The sequence below is a fragment of the Platichthys flesus genome, chromosome 6 (genome assembly GCF_949316205.1).
Source record: "Platichthys flesus chromosome 6, fPlaFle2.1, whole genome shotgun sequence".
NCBI classification, from domain to species: Eukaryota; Metazoa; Chordata; class Actinopteri; order Pleuronectiformes; family Pleuronectidae; genus Platichthys; species Platichthys flesus.
The window spans coordinates 5,316,041-5,327,302 of record NC_084950.1 but is presented as its reverse complement, the minus strand read 5'-3'; positions in this window follow the sequence as shown (position 1 = coordinate 5,327,302).

The following is an 11,262-nucleotide window of genomic DNA, read 5'->3' as shown; positions in this document are numbered from 1 at the left end:
CTCGATCCCATTTTACCTCTGGACACAGTTCGTGAATATATGAAACATTTGCTTCACTTGGAGTTGAGCACAAAACAACTTCATCAGCACTTTAACTTTGAGCTTTAGACCTGTTCAAGTTATTTTTGATGTAGTGTTACATATGTTTTTTTTAATTCTGATTATAATATTGTGTTTTTCTTAGATGGATAGGAGATGCAAGTTATATGATTTAATCTCATTTGACATGACACCAAAATAAGGAATGCCACTAGGGCAATATGGTAAACAAACATTTTCATAATAAAAATATTTAACCAAAAGTTTAGACATCATCATCTCAGTCGATAAGAAACACACCTGGAAGAAAAGTGGGAGAACGAATATTCCAATCAAACCAAAAAACAGACTATGGAGAACAATTAAGAAATAGTGGATGAAAACTGAAAGAATGGATGAAGTGAAGGAGAAATAACATCCAAAAACGATATAAGACTGTATAAATCATAAAAGCAGGTTTTCAACCCTTTTGGAATAACAGACTCTGGCTAAACATGAAAAAAACAGATCTGAGGTAGAGCATGGAAACCAATATGCACCTTGCACAAAGCCTATAGCAACATATCAATGTAGCATTTGATGAAACTTATAAGAAGATGTTTTCTGTTGTAAGAAGGACGGGAGGTAACTCACTGATTATAAGTGCCACTGAACAGCTGGACAAACTCCCGGCTGTGTGATATGTAAACAGAGCACAGTGTTCAGGCCTGACTTTGAAAACTCTGACCGCTCTGGATCAACGCTTCACGCCAAACCCTCTGCAGAGCCGGCACCGAACTCACACACGGTCAAAGTTCGGAATGAAAACATCATTTACGCTTTACAGATGTTTCCCTGCGTTGTCGACCTGGCGAACACCTTGTCCTTGAAAGGCAGCTCGTTAGGCTGCACGCGCCTGAGGGAACTGCTAAAACAAGCAAACACTTTGTCCAGGCCCTTATGGCTGCTACAGGAGCAGACAGCACATTAGTGGGTAGAGATGGAAAATGAGGAGGTAGGGAGGTGGGGGTTTGTGTGTGTTTGCCTGCGTGTGTGTTTGTGTGTGTGTGTGTGTGTGTTGCAGAGGACAAAGGTGTTCAGCTTATTCAATCCCTCCATTACTATTCATTAACCTACAGTGTTACATTATGCCCAGGGCTGGTTAGCGTATGCAACATGACACTGATTACATATACGCTGGGTTATTAGTTCTCAGACAAGTTGTTTTTCTTATTTTTCACATAGGTGCCCTGCATAACCTTTTTTTTTTTAATATTCCATCTGCCATTTTCCTGAAGTTTCACCACACATGCACCGGCCGGAGGGGGAACTCCACCACAGAGAAGTGTGGATCTGGTACAGGTGGGGGAGCACCCTCAGTCCTCCATGGATTACAGCAGCTAACTCGTTTCCCTGCCTCATTGTTATTTTTTTGTATTAATCTCAGACCCACCTCTACCTACAGCTGTCCACCATCCATCTCACACACAGCGCTACACGTCACATGCGCACATGCAGCAGGAAAAAAACGCAAAGATAGCTGCAGCCCTGTCGGTACTAATAGCGGGCTTCAGTCTGGCGGATTAAGAGTTTAATCCCTCACAGGCGAAGGGGGGGGGGGGGGGGGGGGGGTTGAGATACGATCGCAGCAGCAGCCGGCGTGCTGGGGTCTGATGGGCGGCGGTGTGAGGTGCATGCAGCAGAGGACCAATGAGTCACTGGGCTGTTCGGTGGCCATGCTTTCAAACCAGTGGCCACCCAATGGTCCTGTGCAGATGTTCCACCCTTTAAACTAGAAAAACCGACTTGTTTCTGCATCTCCTCCGACTTTGCAGTGTCTCCCTCTCTGACCATTCCCCCCCCCCCACACTGATCTCTGCCCTCCCAGGTTGTGATCAGGTTAATTGCTCTCTCAGCAGACTGTGTGTATAAGAGAACACTCAACGCAGGGGCTGGAACAAAGAGCGAGAAAGGAGGCCAATAGGAGAGACGAGAGCCGAAGAAAGGGACCGAATTAGGATCATGGAGGAGGTCAAGAGGATGAGGGAAGACACTTGATGGGGATGAGAGAGGGGAAGGTTGACGTTGGGGGGGGGGACATCTTTTACATCTTTTAGAGGGCAGGGACAGAGATGATGAGAAGACGAGTGGGGACACAGGAGTGGAATTAAAAGGAGAAGACAGGTTGATGGAACACTGGGCTGAGAGGAGAAGACAGCATCTACATCAGCTTTAGTCAGCTTAGTGTCTCTGACAGAAGGGTTCATTTTCTCCTGAGATAATATTGTTATTGTCCCTTCACATCGACTGAGACTCCACACTGGCTGATGTGCTTTGCCAGGAGTTGTCAGTGCAGAGGATAAAATATCTGAAGGAATAAGCAAAAATCCTTTGGGTTCGTCTCGTCTGTTGCCAGATAGATAACACAAAAGCAAAGAATGTGCACACTCATATATTTTTGAGGCTGGACAGATGTGGATGCGCTGCAGTAGTGACACATTTTAACCCTGATGACCTTGACAAAAAGCTCAGAAACACAGTGTGACAGGCTGGTCTGGGTATTTCTTGGAACACCAGATATTTCCCTCTACGTTTACAAAAAGAACTCGATCCAGAAAAACCTTCATTTTACGAAGTATCTCCGACCAGACCGGAATACTAAAACAACTAAACTTGTTCAAACAAGCATGCTGGTTCCAGTAGGTGCCAATACAGATCGTCATGGTCCAAGTGCTATTGAGCAAGGCAGTCTGTGAATGGTGTAATATGGTGCAGTGATTATGAATTTAGCTGGAAACTTGTAATTAGATAAAGCAGTGCGACCAGAATAAAGCCACTGTTGTTGTTGTTGTTGTATTTTTGGTGCACGCTCATCACACAAAGCAACAGAGGGTGTGATGTTGTGACTTTATCCTTTTCCAAATAATTTTTGAAAATCTGCACTTTGGATTTAAACATCGATTGCTTGTGGACGAGACGTGGAAACACAGAGGTATGACTTCATCACTGTGCAACTCACTGCAAAACAAAATATAAATATTTGATGATTCTGCAAACTCAGCTCTTTAATACCAACTTTTTTCCAGCACTACATCTACACAGGTCTGCTGGCACCCTGAGAAATATTGCATAGTCTGAAATATAGGCAAAACATTGGGGTGAAACCAATTTCAAAAGAGCTTCTCCTAAGGACATAAAGGTGATTTTTTTAGTTGAGGGTCAGTGAGTTAGTTCGTTGGTTTTTCAGCAGAATGACGTAAAAAACAACCGAGCAGCTTTCCACGAAACTTGGTGGGAGGATGGGACGTGGGCTCAGAACATTCAGAACATTAAACTGGACAAAACACAAAGGATCCAGCAAGGTTCCTGCAATTTCACCTATTTCCAAGGGATCGAAGCAAGAATCAAGGTGAAAATAATCAGGCACAGGGGACTGACATGAGTGTGTGCAACTAAATACAGTAAATAACAACTCTTAAATCTAGGAAATGTGAATTGATGTACCCTCAATCAATATCAGTTTGACCACTGGGGTGGATTTCTATAAGCACCAATAAAACTGAGAAGATAATTACATCAGTTTATCTGTTTGTTAATACTCTTGTGCGTATATTCAATTAACTCCTGTCTGCATTCTGTTAGTGCTGCATTTCTCAAGCCGGCTCTTAATTAAACCACAGAGAAACTCAATCAACATGTGGTAAGATTAGCATTTGTTGGTCGTAGCAGTTAACTGGCGCTCGCGCTTGCATCTGGAAAACAACGCAAAACCAAAAAAAGACTCAAAAAGTCTACGTATTATCCACCATAGTTGGTGGATAATTGTTTTAAACATTGCGTCTCATATTTTAGAGTAATGGTGGATGCTAGGGATGAACTGGATTAAACCGGACTGGGCTCTGCAGAGGTATATGAGAGCAGCATGATAAATACCACATCAGTCTTTCTAACGATGAGTGATGGCTGATTTACAGAATCCTATAGTGGGTGCTCCTAATGTGAAATTATTCAGACCTGCCAACCCTCCCATTGGGTTAGTCCAGTCCAAATGAGTGAGCGTGGTGCATGTGCCGCTCCGGGTGAAATAATTCATATTCAAAGCAGGTTCACGGCTTATCAACAAGACTCCCTACTGACTTCAAAATCCTTTTCAGCATAAAAGGGAATCCTATACAGCAGCTGCCAGGTGGGCAACACTGGCTGCTGTCTCCTCGCTGCGTCAATCTCTGCCACTAATTTCACAAACTGCATTCAGATTCAAGCTGTACATCCTCTTGTCCCTCTTCTTCCCCAACAAATGTTTAATTATAGTGGTTAAAACTGTGTTCTCCATAGGAATCAGTTTTGAAACATCAGCTGGTTTTCTGCCCCAGTTGTGCAGGAGGGTTTATTTCAATCCACTTAAAGAAATAAATGAAAAATAAAAAAAGCAACCCTTCAAAAGCCACCGCTCTTCGTTTCTCCTGCTCTCAGGTATCTTTGAGAATAAAGGTTCCAAAACTATCAGGCAGCCGCAAGAAAAGAACAGTCAACATTCCATTTGATTCTCAGCTTCTGGCTGAAAAGCTCTGCGGCTGCATTTTATACTCCGAGCCCAAAGCATTGAGGAGCCGTGCACGGTCGGGAATAAAGAGAGCGGCCGTCACCCACATACGAGGAGATATGAAGAAAGTGGAGTTCTTTTGTACTTCTCCCAAGCGAAAAATAAATGAGCTCATTCTGCAGAGATCTCCCCGCTAAAGAAGGTAAGCTGAGAAAATACTCTCGACCCGCGCATCAAGACTTGGATCAGATTCAGACTTACTGTTAAATTCCAGGTGCATTACATCAAAGAAAATCACTTGAAAAGGGGGGGGGGGGGGGGAGGGACCAGCTGAAGACCAAAGCTCCTAGAATGTAAAGTTCTCCACCGGAAATATCTGAGACAAGGGACTTTTCTGTCTGTTATTCCACTTGTAATGAGAAGAGCCTGTCTCCTGTCAGTCGTCCTTTAGTTCACAAGAGTCAACTTAACATTTAAAACCCCAGCCAAGGAGGTTATGATTTCATCCCTGTCAGTTTGTTGGTTTGTAAGAAACATTAAGCAGAAACGTCTTAGCTCAAAAAATTTGGTGGAAACAAAGCAGAATCTTCTAGTTAGAGGACGACCCCTCTACCCCCTAAACCACAGCTGCTGGTGTTGTTGGGTTCTTGTAGTCTGGGGTCTCTCCTCTATGACCTGGTCTCACATGTCCCCAGATGATGTTGGGCCTCAGTAGAGGTTTGGTGAGAGTTTTATCAGCATCTTCCCTGCTGCCCCCGATCGGATCCTCGAAGGCAAAGCAGCGATGAGAAACACAATCCATGCAGCCTCTGATCACACTCTCAAGTTCTCACTCAGGTATATGCCTCTTCTCCGTCTCTGTGTCATCACAGGTAACTTAATCCACACTGGTGCGGGCTGGGATCAAAACAGAGCCCTTGATAAGAGTGATGCTATCACGGGTGAGAAGAGGAACCTCATCTCGCCGGCCGATCGGCGTCTGTGTGAAGTTAATTGAATGGGTATTGATTCTGTTGAGTGACGTCCATTAAGTTGATTTCACAGCTCTGCAGGTCGGTGCAGTGTGGCTCTTCACTTTCTCACGCCTGGGATTGTCTCTGTCTGTCAAAGTGTGTTTTTGTGTACATGTGATTAATGTGTTATGATTGGATACACACTGATAAACACAATGACGGAGATCTGAATCTATAACTTCAAACCGATATATTTCCATTCTGTCGTGATCAGTATGTAATTATTTCGCTTTTTAATACAATTATGAAAATCCACTCATTGTCTACTCACCACTATGGCGATGGAGGTGGGGGGGGGGGGGGGGGGGGGGGAGTGTTTGAGTCCACAAGACACTTCTGTAGATTCAGGGTTTAACAGTGTTGCTGCCAAATCAAATAACCAGTGACCATTTCTTCAAACATATAAAGGAACTGAAAAATTTTCTAAAATGTCTCCATACTGCTCCTTTGGTTTCATCCTAGTGTCCGTAAGCCCCCAAATATTAAAATTCAACTCGAAACATTTTCATTATTACCAAGTTTTTAAGCCTAAATGTCCTAATTGGGCAAAAGAAGCTCCAGATACATTTATATTTAACTTCCTAATATCTCCCTCTTGTTTGCTGTATCCAGGGACATTTCAAGGAACCTCGGGAGCAAAGGTGTGAGCACATCACACACAGAACTTTGACAGAAGGATTATTAAGTTCCAGCTCAGTTGAAATGAACTCAAACAAATTGACGGTTATCAGTTAATTGCGTGTGGAGCTGTGCAAACTGAATTCAAGGTCCTTGTCCGTCTCAATTATACGACTCAGAGAAAAGGACAGACTGATTTTTAACTTTTGAATATGGACAAAATTTGCAAAAGGTAACAAAGGTTATTTTCACATCAAACTTTTAATCAGCCCTTTGGTTTGAATCGAAACTTAAACTCCACTTAGTTTCCAGGAAGTGTCAATTTATTTCAGCCCTTCTCTCTCCTTGCTGCGGGCTCGTGCTCTGACAGGCTCATACATAACCATTCCTCGATCTGCACATGTTGCATTATGCTAATGAGCGTGTTGGCCTGTGGCCGTGCAGCGTGCTGCTGTGTCCTGCCAGTGGTGTGTTTGCCCTTTTTCCCTGTTTAATCTGAGCAGCCTGGTGTGAGAGAGTCAGCTGCCCTCATTGTTAATCAGAGCGTCCCCTCCAAACATGTCAGCGTGTTCCAGTGCGTGCCGAGTGGTCGTTTTTTTCCACCCTCGCTGCCCGTGGGCTTTTTGGAGGGTGAGCGAATGTTGCTGTGCTTTGGCTGCCAGGCGCTCGCAGGCAATCAGTCTCCATGACAGAGGCAGAAACAGAGGAGAGGAAGTGAAGCTGCTGAGAATGTGCTAACAGGAGGTGGGGACACGGGACAGTGAGGGGACAGAATCCCTCCATCACAGAGTGGAGGCCTGCAGAGGAGCATATGCCCACAGCTGGTTCGATTGATACTGATCGTTCACGCTGGATCGTTGTCACTCGTTTGAGGCTTCGGTCAAAACTCAGATGGATCATCTGTCCTCAGTCTGGCTCCATGTGGCAGCACTGACTCAGTATATCTGACTGGTCTTTTTCACTCGTTCCTTCTACTGCTCATAACACAGAGCACAATGCAACCAGGTCTAATGTTGACTCTAAACAAACCGTCTCCAACACGTCTGGTGTGTTTCCGTTTGACAGTGTTAACGCCTGAATCACCTAAAGAAGCAGCCATGATAAATAAGTGAGTGAGTCACCGGAATGTCACCTGCATCGCTGTGCCCATCATCATCATCATGAAGGTGAGGATAACCAGTTACATTTGCCAATGTCCCACTGGTATCAGGCTTGTGAGTCGGGAGGGAGGCTCAGTAGATCCAAGGACAGACAAACAGTGGAATTAGACTGGTGAACAGGAGAGGAAGAATCTTTTGACACCATCACTCGTTCATATATCAGCAGCCTAATCCTAAAAGTTCCAGGTCCAGACTGCAGCTAGAGACAAAGTGAAACTAACACCTCCTTGTGATCGGTGGTTGTCATGTGGTTTCCTTCAAGTGTTTAGATCACACACTAACCTGGATGTCACGACATAACTTCATTTGCTTTACAGATGTGAGGTTGGTATCATTCTTTTTTACTAATATAAAACTTCCATACGGTAATGGTGTAGAGATAAAGAAGAATCAATTTAAACTGGGACTTTCCTGATTAAAGGTGTGTGTGATGATGCCGGTGAGCGTTTGACCCTGGGACGGGGCTCAGACTCTCCATCACAACCACACATGGGCCTCCAGAGTCAACTAAATGGAAGTGTGTGTTTCCTTTTACTGGCAAACACACACACACACACACACACCAACGCATCCACATCCATACCCACTCCACAGATCCATCTCCATGTCCCCAGCTCCCTCTCCATCCTCGCTCCCATCCCAGGCTCAAACCACAGCCCTAATTAATTCCCACCGTAGAACACGACGTGAGGAATGGAGTGTAGCGAGCAGGGTGGGGGGGAGCCGTGTCAGCCCCAAGCAGAATAATAAGAGAAGCGAGAAGAAAGAGGCGGAAAAAGTGAAGGAAGAAAAACAATGAAGCCGCCTTTCACTGTTTCATTTCTGCGCTTGTCTTCGTGGCCCTGACGGCTTCTCGCACAAAACCCGGAGCACGAGTCGGATGGAGTGTTGCTTCCACTTGCGATGCGCACTGCACCGCCTCAATGTACACTGCAGCCCCAGCGCCTACTTGTAAGAGAACTGTATGAGGTCCCTCATGAATGGGCCATCAATAATGTATCATACCATGCATCTATAGTCCTGCTTCTCCATTGATTTAGATGAATGGGCCAAACTGAAAAATCGTGAGAGGGAAACCGGAGAGCGGAAACATTTGATCCCAGTGTCGCCTATACATAGAATCCGCCTGAGTGAGCAGGTTACTCCTCCGTTATCCTCCTCGGATATTGTTCTGTACTTTTATGTTTCCACGTGGGTTAATGAAAAAGATTCAGAAGTGTGCGTTTGACCTGCGAGCAACAAACCGCACACAATCCTGACTTGCCCATTGTGTAGTTTAGATTTAAATTGTATAGTTTGACCTTTTTACAGAGGCTTGATAACTTTTTAGCCGAGAGCCAGATTAAAAGATCACTGCCACGCATTGTTTCCTTGTTTCTGACCTTTGCTAAGCTAACTAGCTGCTGGATCTACTGCAGCTACACATTGAGACGTGGGAATGATATTCTTCTTCTCACACGACTCTTAGACAGAGCGTCAATACAGGTAATCCTCAAAATGCAATTTCTTTTAAGTTTTGCAGTTTTGCTAGAAAGAGTTGTTCAGGGACCAATTGCGAGTCAGTCTCAGCTGTCAATCATGAAAGCTCCTCCCCTTTTCCCAGTATCAAATACTTAATAAAATAAAACAAAAACAGACTAATAAAACAAAAAGTAAAATGATACATAAAACCATCTAAAAGAAAGATTATTTTACTGATCCTTCACTTTTTAGACACATGTCCCATCTGTCAACTCTCAGGAGGCGGAGTTCATGACCTATACTGCAGCCAGCCACCAGGGGGCGAGTGAGATGTTTTGGCTTCATCTTCATTAGTCTCAACCTGTGTATGAACTCAATTAACTGTATCAGCTCTCTACACACGTTACCCCATTCAAAAGTGAGTTTAAAATTTATAAAAATAATGAATACCTTTTCAATTTGACTTAGATTAGACTAGATTAATAATATATTGTTATTAAATGAAAATATATGATCGTTAAAGCGCTACCAATGTGATATTGATCCATTTTTTCTCTTTCCGGCGAGTCACCTACATACTTCAATACGTTTGACCTCAGGCACAGGAAACACTGAGGAGATACTGTTCAAAAGGTAGCCAGTGTGATGTGTGTGTGTGTGTGTGTGTGTGTGTGTGTGTGTGTGTGTGTGTGCGTGTGTGAGAGCGAGTGATGAAACATGACTTGAAGGAAAACCCAAGGAAGAGTATGCAGCTGTGAGATCACACTCAATCCTTTCATCACTCTTTCTCCTCTCTCTTCATTCTCATCTCATCACACGCTACATCTCCACCTTCCTTTCCTTTCTCTCTCTCTCTCTCTCTCTCTCTCTCTCTCTCTCTCTTTCCGGCTTCCTCCGTTTTCCTTTCTCTCTCTAACAACCGTCCATCACTGGCGCTCTCATTTTCTCAAAGTACAGTGTGCACACAGTAATGAGGGCCCGTATTAATATATAATTAACCTCACAATCATTGTTCACTGTTGAATGGAGCGGAGATGTTGTGCGGAGCTCTCGACATATGGACGGGCGGAGCTGCTCTGGGAGGCGGAGAAGGCCAACTGCTCTGTAATTGTCACGCACACAGAGCTACAGGCAGGTTAGCTGGTTCACGAGAGAGAGAGGGGGGTGGGGGGGCATACAGTACATAACGCAATGGATTCATAAAGAAAAGAAAGAAACAGGATCAAGTTTAATGAGTCATCTACTTTCAGCAGCTTTCTCCTATTTATTCATCCTCTTTGCATAATTTGTAATCCTTTCATTCTTATTCGCAAAACAACTCGTCCGAATGCATGAAGTACACAACGTCCCGGAGTGAAACCCTAATTGGCTCGTTTGTAACTTTCTGGTTTACAACTCTGCTCTTTGAGTTTGTGTGGTTGAGTTTGTGTGGTTGAGTTTGTGTGGTTGAGTTTGTGTGGTTCACAGCGCTGTGGTTACCATCGCACGGCTAATTCAAAAGATGCAAATTAACACGTTGCTCCAGTTTAAGCTGCTCACTTCCTCTGGTCGTTTTCTCTCGGCCGGCTATTTTTTCCAGGATGTTATATAAATGATAAACAAGCCGGCTGGAGGCTGTGTTCACACGCCCGCGGAGTTCCCTTCAATGTGCGATTTGCCACTTTTCATTTTGAGGTATATTTAGTCCTGGCCTCCTCCCCCTCAGATGGCCCAGTCTCTGCCTCAGTGCTTGTCACTCACGGTGATGAGCTGTCTACCTGGAGCCTGAGGCGGCGGCAACCGACGTCCAGCCGGAATAAACCACAGAGGAAATGAGTAATAACGGCTTAACATCTTTAAACAACAACTTTAAACATAATCGTCAGAGGAGAAAACTGGAAATTAATAGAGTCAAACCAATCGTCAGAAAGAAGACATTTTCTCTGGGATTTGTTCTTAGGTACTGACATGCCTGTGTAAAATATAGTTAAAAAAGTTTATTGAGTTTTCTTCAATTCTACCGCCGTATAATAGAATTTAAATAGTTATTTATTTAACTCTGCAGTTTTCACAGGAACTTTCTTAACAACAAATTTAAAACATTGGTGAACGAGGCCCTTTTGTGGTGAAAACCTGTCCTGTGTCCTTCATAGACAACAATCACAATCATAATTTAACCAAGCTTCATCTAACTCCATATATTCTATGTTCCACACAGTAATTACTGCACCAGGAAACAGAGCGCTGAAGAAACATGGTAATTATCCGGTTATAAAGTGAGAGAGAGCGCACAGACATTTGTTTTTCTTATAATAGCCGAGATAAAGTCACGTAATTTAACAGAAAGAGTGAAAATGCTTTGCAGAGATGTTTAAATATTAATTGTGATGAATTAAAATAAATAATTTATGTAAAATAAAATAATTGCAAAAATGGCCGATCTGTGCTTCCCTTGTGCGTTTGTCAGCCT